This window comes from Oratosquilla oratoria, chromosome 38, assembly GCF_046742065.1.
Source record: "Oratosquilla oratoria isolate Oo_2021 chromosome 38, ASM4674206v1, whole genome shotgun sequence".
Lineage (NCBI taxonomy): Eukaryota > Metazoa > Arthropoda > Malacostraca > Stomatopoda > Squillidae > Oratosquilla > Oratosquilla oratoria.
In genome coordinates, this window is record NC_134814.1 from 25,832,538 (window position 1) to 25,842,537 (window position 10,000).

The window sequence follows — 10,000 nt, forward strand, 5'->3', positions numbered from 1 at the left end:
ATAAAATTGTGCAATTGAGCAAAAACCGTCATTGTTTGGTTGAGGTCGGCAATTAGCGAGTCGGATGGTATATGGTTGGTAATTTTGTAGAGGATAAAAACGTAACTTCTCTTTGATCAAATTACATGGAAATCACACATTTTAAAGAAAATAGGTCAAATAATGCAACCATATGCTAATTGTTTATACAAAATTGTGCATTTCAGCAAAAACAGTCCTCAACACTCCTCATCACTCATTCTCGCTAACCGTTCGTACATCCTAGTCGAGCACTGTATAGAGAGAGCGAGATAGAGCTAGAGAGCTAGAGAGAGAGAGAGAGAGAGAGAGAGAGAGAGAGAGAGAGAGAGAGAGAGAGAGAGAGAGAGAGAGAGAGAAAGACAGTTTCTGCGTTCAACATAGCCTTGATCTACTCAAGCCAATTCTGACTTTAGTCTTCTTTCATCGCCCTCACCCTCTACTCTCTCTCTCTTACCTTCAGAGAGGAAAGGGAGGGGGAGGGGGTGTCACTTTGGCTTCAGTCCTGTAAACTTGTTACTTTGACACAATTACCCAAGTTACTTGTCGACTCGAAGAGGCTCGGAGGGAGGAGGAGGAGGAGGATTAGGAAGGAGGAAAAGGAGAAGGAAAGTAAGGAGGAAAAGGAGAAGTAAGGTAAGGTGGAGGAGGAGGAGGAGGAGGAAGAGGAGGAGGAAAAAGAGTAGAAGGAAGGTAAGGAGGAAAAGGAGGAGAAGGAAGGTAAAGAGGAGGAAGAGAAGGAGGAGAAGGAGGAGGAGGAGGTGGAGAAAGAGGATGAGGAGGAAAAGGAGGAGAAGGAAGTTAAGGAGACGAAGGAGGAAAGTAAGGAGGAAAAGGAGACGGAAGGTAAGGTGGAGGAGGAGGAGGAGGAGGAAGAGGAGGAGGAAAAAGAGTAGAAGGAAGGTAAAGAGGAAAAGGAGGAGAAGGAAGGTAAGGATGAGGAAGAGAAGGAGGAGAAGGAGTAGGAGGAGGTGGAGAAAGAGGATGAGGAGGAAAAGGAGGAGAAGGAAGTTAAGGAGACGAAGGAGGAGGAGGTAGAGCAAGAGGAAGAGAAGGAAAAGGAGAAGGAAGGTCAGAAGGAGCAGGAGAACAGGAAGAGGGAGAGGGAAAGGAAGAGGAAGAGGAGGTGGAGAAAGAGGATGAGGATGAAAAGGAGGAGAAAGAAGGCAAGGAGGAGAAGGAGGAGGAAGAGGAAAAGGAGGAGAAGGAAGAGGAGGAAGAGAAGGAGAAGGAGGAGGAGGAAGAGAAGGAAAAAGGAGGAGGAAGAGGAGGAGGAAGAGGAGGAGGAAGAGGAAGAGGAAGAGGAGGAGGAGGAGGAGGAGAAGGAGGTGGAGAAAAAGGAAGAGGAGGAGGAGGAGGAGGAGGAGGGTGGGAGTTGGGAGTTGGGATTAGTCATTGCACTGTGACAGCTCCCCACCCCCATCCCTTGCCTCGAACCCAGTGGCCAATCTGACGCTCTGCACAGCCCCCCCCTTCCCCCTCCTCACCCCTCTCCCACCCTGGCCACTGAGTCAATTTGATCAGCAATTTCTCTCCCTCTTCAACTTTTTTCCTTTTATTCGTCATTCTCTCTCTTAAAAAAAAAACGCAATTTCCTATTCCTCTTAAACTTTATGATTCTTTTTTATCATTTCTTCTTCTTCGCCTCTTCCTCAACCTTGTCTTCTTTCGTCTCTTCCTCCTCCTCCTCCACACGTTGGTAGATTTCTTTCTATTTTTATTTTTCCTTCTTTTTATCTTCCTCCTCCTCCACCCTTTCTTCCTCGTCCTCTTCCTTCTTCTATTCTTCCTTTTCCTTCTCTTTCTTATCTTCCTTTTCATCCTCCTTTTCTTCCTCCTCCTTCTCTTTCTTATTTTCTTCTTCCTCCTTCTCCTTCTCTTTCTTATCTTCCTCTTCCTACTTCTTCTCTTTCTTATCTTCCTCTTCCTCCTGCTCCTCTTCCTCCTCTTCTAACTCCTCCTCCTCCTCCCACAATTGCAGTGCTAAGAAAAGCACTACCCTCAAATAAACAAATAAAAATAGAAAAAAGATAAACAAATGAATAAATAAATGAATGAATGAATGAATGAATAAAGAAACGAGCAAATAAATAATTAAAATTTAAATAAAAAATAAGTAAATAAATATAGATGAAAAAATGAAAGACCAAATACAGATAAATATATTAAAAGATATGCGAAATAAATAATGAATAAAATTTAATAAATGAATAAAAAAAATTATTTAGAAAAATAGAGAAATGGCCAAGCCTGGGGATAGCCCACTGACCAAAACTCCTCAATTGTTTATCAGCAAGGCCATGACAATGGAGGTCCATTAACTCGAGGGGGAAGAGAAAGAAGAAGAAGAGGAAGGGGGAGGAAGAGGAAGGGGGAGGAAGAGGAAGGAGGGGGAGGAGGAAGGAGGAGGAGGAGCAAGAGGATGGGTGAGGAAGAGGAGGAAGAAGGGCGAGGAAAGGGAGGAAGAAGGGCGAGGAAAGGGAGGAGGAGGGGGAAGGGGAGGAAGAGGAGGAAGGAGGAGGAAGAGGATGGGCGACGATGAGGAGGAGGAAGGGCGAGGAAAGAGTGGAGGAAGGGGAGGAGGAAGGGCGAAGAAAAGGAGGAAGAGGAGAAGGAAGGGCGAGGAAAAGGAGGAGAAAGGGGAGGAGAAAGGGGAGGAGGAAGGGGAGGAGGAAAAGGAGGAGGAAGGTGGAAGAAAAAATAAGAGGAAGGAGGGAAGAGGAGAAGGAAGGAGGAAAGAGGAGAAGGAAGAAAGAATAGGATGGGGGAAGAGGAGGAAGAGGAGGAAAGAGGAAAGAGGAAGAAGAAGAGGGGAAACGGCTGGCCATATCCGGCTGCCAGAACCGTCGAGTCCGGATCTTAGTCTCCACTCCACCCCCTACCCCCCCTTCTGTCCCCCTCCATGCCGCCAGTTGATTTTATTCAGATTAGGGAGCATGAGCATACTAAGAGGACTGCAACTCCCTCACATCCAAATCTTTAATTCTATTGATTTATTATTACTTGTTTGGCTGTCGCCAGACGAATTCATTCATCTGTGGGAAGTAATTATGAGTGTGTGTATATATATATTATTTATATATATATACATATATATATATATATATATATATACACATATATATATATAATATGTATATATATATATATATATATATATATGTATATATAAATACACATGTATCTCGGAGAAAAGTATGACCAGAAATATATATTTTTGTTCACTACCTACTATACCTGAAATCTACTAAAGAGGGCCATAGATAGCGGCCGAAATATACGGATCTCTGTATGTTTGATCTTATTTTCCTCCGATAGTGAGTTTCAATTTTTATTCTACCAATGAACTACCACAGCACATTAATATATATATATATAGATATATATATATATATATATATATATATATGTGTGTGTGTGTGTGTGTGTGTGTGTGTGTGTGTGTGTGTGTGTGTGTGTGTGTGTGTGTGTGTGTGTACGTATGTATGTATTTACAGCGCGAAATCACAAGACATTTAGGTCAGACGAGAGTTCCGCATGGTAGCTCCAGGGAGACCTTCTACCACAAGAGACCAGCCCAGAAAGGTCTCTCTGCCCTTCCACGAGACCTTTGGAGACCTTCCTCCCCCGCTCGACTCCTCCTTCCCTCCTTCCATGCCTGACGGCCCGTTTCCTGCCTTCCGGCATTTGATTTTATTCATCAATATTCGAGTCCTTCAGTATCGAAGATGGCTCTATACTTCCCCTGCAGAAGATTTGAGTGAATTTAATTATTTCATTCTGGTTCAACGTCAGGCGGTTTTAATCAGCTTAGGAAGACCCTCCCGAGGTTTTAGGACTAAATCTCACGACTTTCACGACTCACGTCCACCCCGTGAGAGACCTCACGGGGTCTTGAAAGACGAGGAGCTGCAGAGCTGAAGACCCGAGTATCATATGGTCCCAAGTCGCGACAACGGTAAAGCTAACTGGAGGAGGAAGAGGAGGAAGAGGAGGAAGAGGAGTAAGAGGGGGGAAGAGGTGGGAGAAGTGGGGAAAGAGAATGAGAAAAAGGTGGAGAGGGAGGAGGAGGTGGCGGTGGAAGGGGAGGAGGTGGAGGAGGGAGGAGGAGGAAGAGGGAGAAGCGGAGAGAGTAAAAGGGGAGGAGGAATAGGGAGAAGAGGAGGAAGAGGAGAAGAAGAGAAGGATACAGAGGAAGGGAGAAAGAGGAGGAGGAGGGAGAGAAAAAGGAAAAGGGGGAAGAGGAAGAAGAGGAGAAAAGGCGGAAGGGAGGAAGAGGAGGAGGATGGAGAAAAAGAAGCGGAGGGGGAGTAGGAAGAGGAGGAGAAAGAGAAGGAAGAAGAGGAGAAGAGAAGGACGGGGAGGAGGAGGAAGAGAAAGAGGAAGGGGAGAAGAGGAGGACACGAGAGAGGAGGAGGAGGAGGAAGAGGAGGAAGAGAACAGGAGGACGAAGAGGAGGAGGAGAAAGAGGAGGAAGAACACAAAGGAAGAACAAACAACAGCAGGTCTACTGGCCCTAACGAGGCTGTTTGTGCTTACTAAGCTACAGTTAAGAAAACAGGGCAACTAGGCGATAGAAGATGAACTAATACCACTGCTACCACTATCCTATCCAATTACAATTTAATGCCGGGCTGTCAGATCTTTTATTGCAAAGGATATTATTTCATTTGTGGATTAGAGTCCACATCTTTATCTAAGCGATTTTTAAATGTTGTTATTGTGTTACTTTCAACGACAGTGGAAGGTAACGAATTCCACAGAGGAGGAGGAAAAGGAGGAGGAAGAGGAGGTCGGAAAGCAAATCTAGTAACTAATTCATAGAGCGGCCGACCTTCTAGACCGAGTTGGTCCACCGAACTAGAAAAGAATTAGGAAACCCTTACCTACCCAGTAGTCCTCTTCCTCTTGCTCTATCTGACGTCAGACGCTTCTATTCGTCTCCAAAGGACCTCCATCCGGGAAGGAGTTAATATTTAATATCCATTAAACTAACTCGGTTAATGTTTTTTTGGGTTAAATATATGAATAGGTTTATGGTTGATGGTTTGTGATTTTATTCAGTTTAAGAGAAGCTTCCGGATCCTCATGCGCAAGAAACACCATGAATGCGTCCTTCAATGCGCATTGCGTCATGCTCACTCCGCGTGACGTCACGGGCAATTAAAAAAGTTCTGTAGAGATTTACTGGTTCTACATAAAAAAGAAAGAAAGAAAAAATGCTACGCTGGGTTTTGACCCCATCTACCCCAGCCTACGCTGGGGATGATTTTGTCCCTTCCCCATAAGATAGGAGAGAAGCTTGGCAGTTTGGTCATTTGTGTGTGTGTGTGTGTGTGTGTGTGTGTGTGTGTGTGTGTGTGTGTGTGTGTGTGTGTGTGTGTGTGTGTGTGTGTGTGTGTGTGTGTGTGCGTGTGCGCGCGCGTTAGGGCAGCTGAAAACAAAACCCCAGCCTAGCCACGGGTCCATCCCAATGTGGGGGCGGTATGATCAAATGAAACATGACTTACCCTTATTAGCACCTCCACTACCACCACCACAACTATCACCACCACACTGCTATTAGGAACAAGACTCGAGTTCTGAGGTCGTCCTTCAGTTTCGAGGTTTAGTTGAATTCCCACTTGACAATCGCTTCGATCTAATCAGTCAATCAAATCCGACTTGTGGAGAGCGATAGAGGAAGAAAAACACCAAGTGGAGGAGGAGGAGGAAGAGTAGGAAGAGGAGGAGGAGGAAGAGGAAGAGGTTGGAAGAGGCCTTTCTTCAGCAGTGAACTCTGGTTGTCTGGTGACCTGTTTCGAGTCTTGGTCACCTGAGATGACCTGCCGGGAGGTCAAGAGGCAGTACCGACCGACCTGAGCTCTGTCAGCCAAACCTGAATATCATCCTAATTATTCTTTTATCTATTTATTTACTTATTTATTTATTCGTTTAATTATTTGTTTGGATTAATAAGTTCTGCCAGTGGGACTCGAACCCTAGACTGCTTACCACAAGGCAATGGGGCTACCGTTGTACCACGCCGATCGTGTATTTATTTACCTACTTTTGTAGGTCTTTGCCTATACCTTCGGTAAACAAGGAAAATTATTTCAAACAAAAATCTAAGGACAATTTCAGGACACTGAAGTCCATTACAAAGGATTCGAAACGAAGGCTTCAGGGAAATGAACTGTGTGTGTGTGTGTGTGTGTGTGTGTGTGAGAGAGAGAGAGAGAGAGAGAGAGAGAGAGAGAGAGAGAGAGAGAGAGAGAGAGAGAGAGAGAGAGAGAGAGAGAGAGAGAGAGAGAGAGAGAGAGAGAGAGGGGGGGGAGATTCAACACTGTCTTGGATCCCGTGCTGGACCCGTGATTGTTAGTTATTACCCTCCTGGATGAAGGCTAAGAACTCACATATGGCCCGATCTATGGGCAAAGCTGGGACCTTACACACACAATTCCTTGTCTACCAGTGATGGAGTGTTGGCTGTGTGTGTGTGTTAGAGAGCGCGAGAGAGAGGAGAGAAAGGAGAGAGAGAGAAAGAGAGAGAGAGAGAGAGAGAGAGAGAGAGAGAGAGAGAGAGAGAGAGAGAGAGAGAGAGAGAGAGAGAGAGAGAGAGAGAGAGAGAGAGAGAGAGGAGAGAGAGAAAGGCAGAGAAAGAGAGGAAGGCAGAGAAAGAGAGAAAAGCAGAGAAAGAAAGAGAGAAAGGCAGAGAGAAGAAGGCCGAGAAAGAGAGGCAGAGAAAGAATGAGAGAGGAGAGAGAGAGAGAGAAAGAGAGAGAGAGAGAGAGAGAGAGAGAGAGAGAGAGAGAGAGAGAGAGACGTTTCCGCTTCCTGTGACTCTCTCCGGGTGATCTTCATCAAATGCAGCTTCCAACTCAAACACTTTTTTCCTTTTTTTTTTCTTTCTTCCTCTCCTTCTTCCTCCTCCTCTTCCTTTGCTACCCTCCACCTTAAAGCCTCCGTGCCATCCTCCATCCTCCTCCTCCTCATCATCATCATCCTTCTCTTCCTCCTCCTCTTGCCGTTGTAGCCATCCACCTTCTTCTCCTCCTGATGTTGACCCCACCTCTTCTTCTCCTCTTCCTCCTTTTCTTCCTCCTCCTTCTCATAGTCTCCACACCGTTCTTCGTCCTTTTCCTCTTGCGCATAGACGCCATCAGCCTCCTCGTCCTCCTCCTTCTCTTCTTCCACCTCTTCCTCCTCTTTCCCCTAGACCCCATTCCCCTCCTCCTCCTACTCCTCTTCTTCCTCCTGAAACAGTAGGAAGACCTCTCTCTCTATCTCTCTCTCTCTCTCTCTCTCTCTCTCTCTCTCTCTCTCTCTCTCTCTCTCTCTCTCTCTCTCTCCCCGAAGACCCGAGGCTTGAAAAGTCTTGCCGTCTTGTATTCCTCTCCTCATCCGTACTTCGCTGGGGACGACGCCGCGACGCCGCCGCCGCCGCCGCCGGGAGCCGAAAGTAGGCCAGCGGGCGTGCGGGCGGGCGGGCGCGCGTGTACACCAGGGAACATGATGTAACTCACTTCATCTCTTTCTCTCTCTCTCTCTATCTTTCTCCCTTTCCCCCCTCTCTCTCCCCCTTCCCCCTCTCCCCGTTCTCTCTCCCTCTCCTCATCTCTCTCTTTCCCTCCCTTTATATCTTTCTCCCTTTCCCCCTCTCCCCGCTTTCTTTCTCTCTCTCCCCCCTCTCTATCTCTTTCCTTTCCTCCCCTCTCCTTCTCTCTTTCTTCCCCCTCTCTCTACCTCTCTCCCTTCGCCCCTCTCCAAGCTCTCTCTATTTCTATCCTCATCTCTATCTCTCTCTCCCTTCTCCCCCTCTCCCCGCTCTCTCTCCCTCCCCACCTTCTCTCTCTCTATCTCTTTCCTTTCCCCCCTCTCTCTCCCTCCCCTCTTTCTTTCTCTTTTCCCCCCTCTCTCTACCTCTCTCCCTTCCCTCTCTCTCCCCATTTCTCTCTCTCTCCTTACTCCCCCCCTCCCCGCTCTCTTTCTCTCCCATCTTTATCTCTCTCCCTTCTCCCCCTCTCCCCGCTCTCTCTCCCTCCCCACTTTCTCTCTTTATTGCACTCTTCTGGTTCCCTTTCATTCTCTTACTTTTTCTTCTCTTCCATCTGTATAATCAAAATAAATAAATGAATAAATAAATACATAAAAGCTACAAGACATGGCAAGCACATGCATAAGAACACACACATCTGCATCTGAACAAAAAGAAAATATAATTGTGTTCAAACACATATCTCAAAGTACACTCAAACATATATGAGTAGGTATATACATAATCAAAACCTCAATATGCAAACGTCCACACACACACACATAATATATGCACACAAATACACAGACATACCTATACAGATAAACACAAACGCAAGAGGCCTGATATCATACCGTCACTATCCCCCTTGAGCAAACAAAACGAGCTCTCATCCAATAGCTTAACACCTGCCGATCACGAATCCAGCACGTGATCTATGGCCGAGAGTAATGTACACAGACGAACAACATACAAGGAAAAAACACACACAAAAAACACAAACTGATCTCTCATTCGTAGCTGAAAAAACACATAAAAACACCCAATACATAAACTCACGGTTTAAGTCTCACACATAAACACGGCTGAAAACACATACAGACACAAAAACAAACACACGGTTAAATACACGGAAAAACAAGCATATACTGTCTAGATATATAAATATACACATACACAAACATACAAACACACATACCAAAGGTTAAACACACGAATACACAAACACACAGATAGACAAACACATAAACACATGTATAAACATATACACATACACAAAAACACAAATATAAACTCACACACCCAAGGCTAAACACACGAATGCACAAACACACACACACACATATACAAACACACGGTTAAACACATGGATAAACACATACACAAACATACACAAACTCACGGCTAGACACAAGGGTATATAAGTACATACGAAAAACACATACATACAAACACACGGTTAAACACATGGATAAACACACACAAACATACGACTAGACAGAAGGGTAGTACATACGAAAAACACACAGATACAAACAAAAGGTAAACACACTCAAACACAAAGCTGGTAACCTCAACATTAAGCAAATACAAGTCCAACTGCTCCTGGGGGCCTCGTTAGCATCGGCAAACACGACATTAAACCCAGCAGGGTAAACACTGGGTGCTTCACAGGAGCAGCACAAAAGGGAGGTCGACCCCCCCCCCCTAAGGATAAGGAGGAGACGAAGAAGAAGAGGAGGGTGAGATATAGAAGAAGAAGGAAGAAGAATTAGAAGAAGAAGAAGAAGAAGAAGAAGAAGAAGAAGAAGAAGAAGAAGAAGAAGAAGAAGAAGAAGAAGAAGAAGAAGAAGAAGAAGAAGAAGAAGAAGAAGAAGAAGAAGAAGAAGAAGAAGAAGAAAAGAAGAAGAAGAAGAAGAAGAAGAAGGAAAAGAAAAGAAAAGAAGAAGAAAGGAAGAAGAAGAAAGAAGAAGAAGGTTTAAAAGGAGGATGAGCAGCAGCAGCAGAAGAAAAAGAAGATGAAGAAGAAGAAGAAGAAGAAGAAGAAGAAGAAGAAGAAGAGGAGGAGGAAGAAGAAGAAAAAGAAGAAGAAGAAGAGGAGAAGGAAGAAGAAGAAGAAGAAGAATAAGAGGAGAAGGAAGAAGAAGAAGAAGAAGAGGAGAAGAAAGAAGAATTAGAAGACGAAGAAGAAGAATAATAGGAGTAATACTATCTACTTAGCACCCTTCTGTACCAGGTGGTCCTTTGTACTTCATTCTGGCTGTCGTCAGGTGATTTTATTCCTCTCCGTGGCACCCCTGACCCCTTCTTCAGTGACCTCACTTAGTCATGACCTTATCTTGGGCCTGACCTTACCTTCTTCACCTGATAAAGTCACGATGGGACAGATAAGGACTTGGATACGTACACACACACACACACACACACACACACACACACACACACACACACACGCGGTCAACAGTT

General features: G+C 45.2%; 1 protein-coding gene across 8 annotated transcripts in view; it reads right to left on the bottom strand.

The window, feature by feature from the left end:
• LOC143020023 (uncharacterized) overlaps window positions 1–10,000 on the bottom strand; it is a 432,500-nt gene that overhangs the window by 275,587 nt on the left and 146,913 nt on the right. The gene's annotated exons all lie outside the window — the stretch shown is intronic.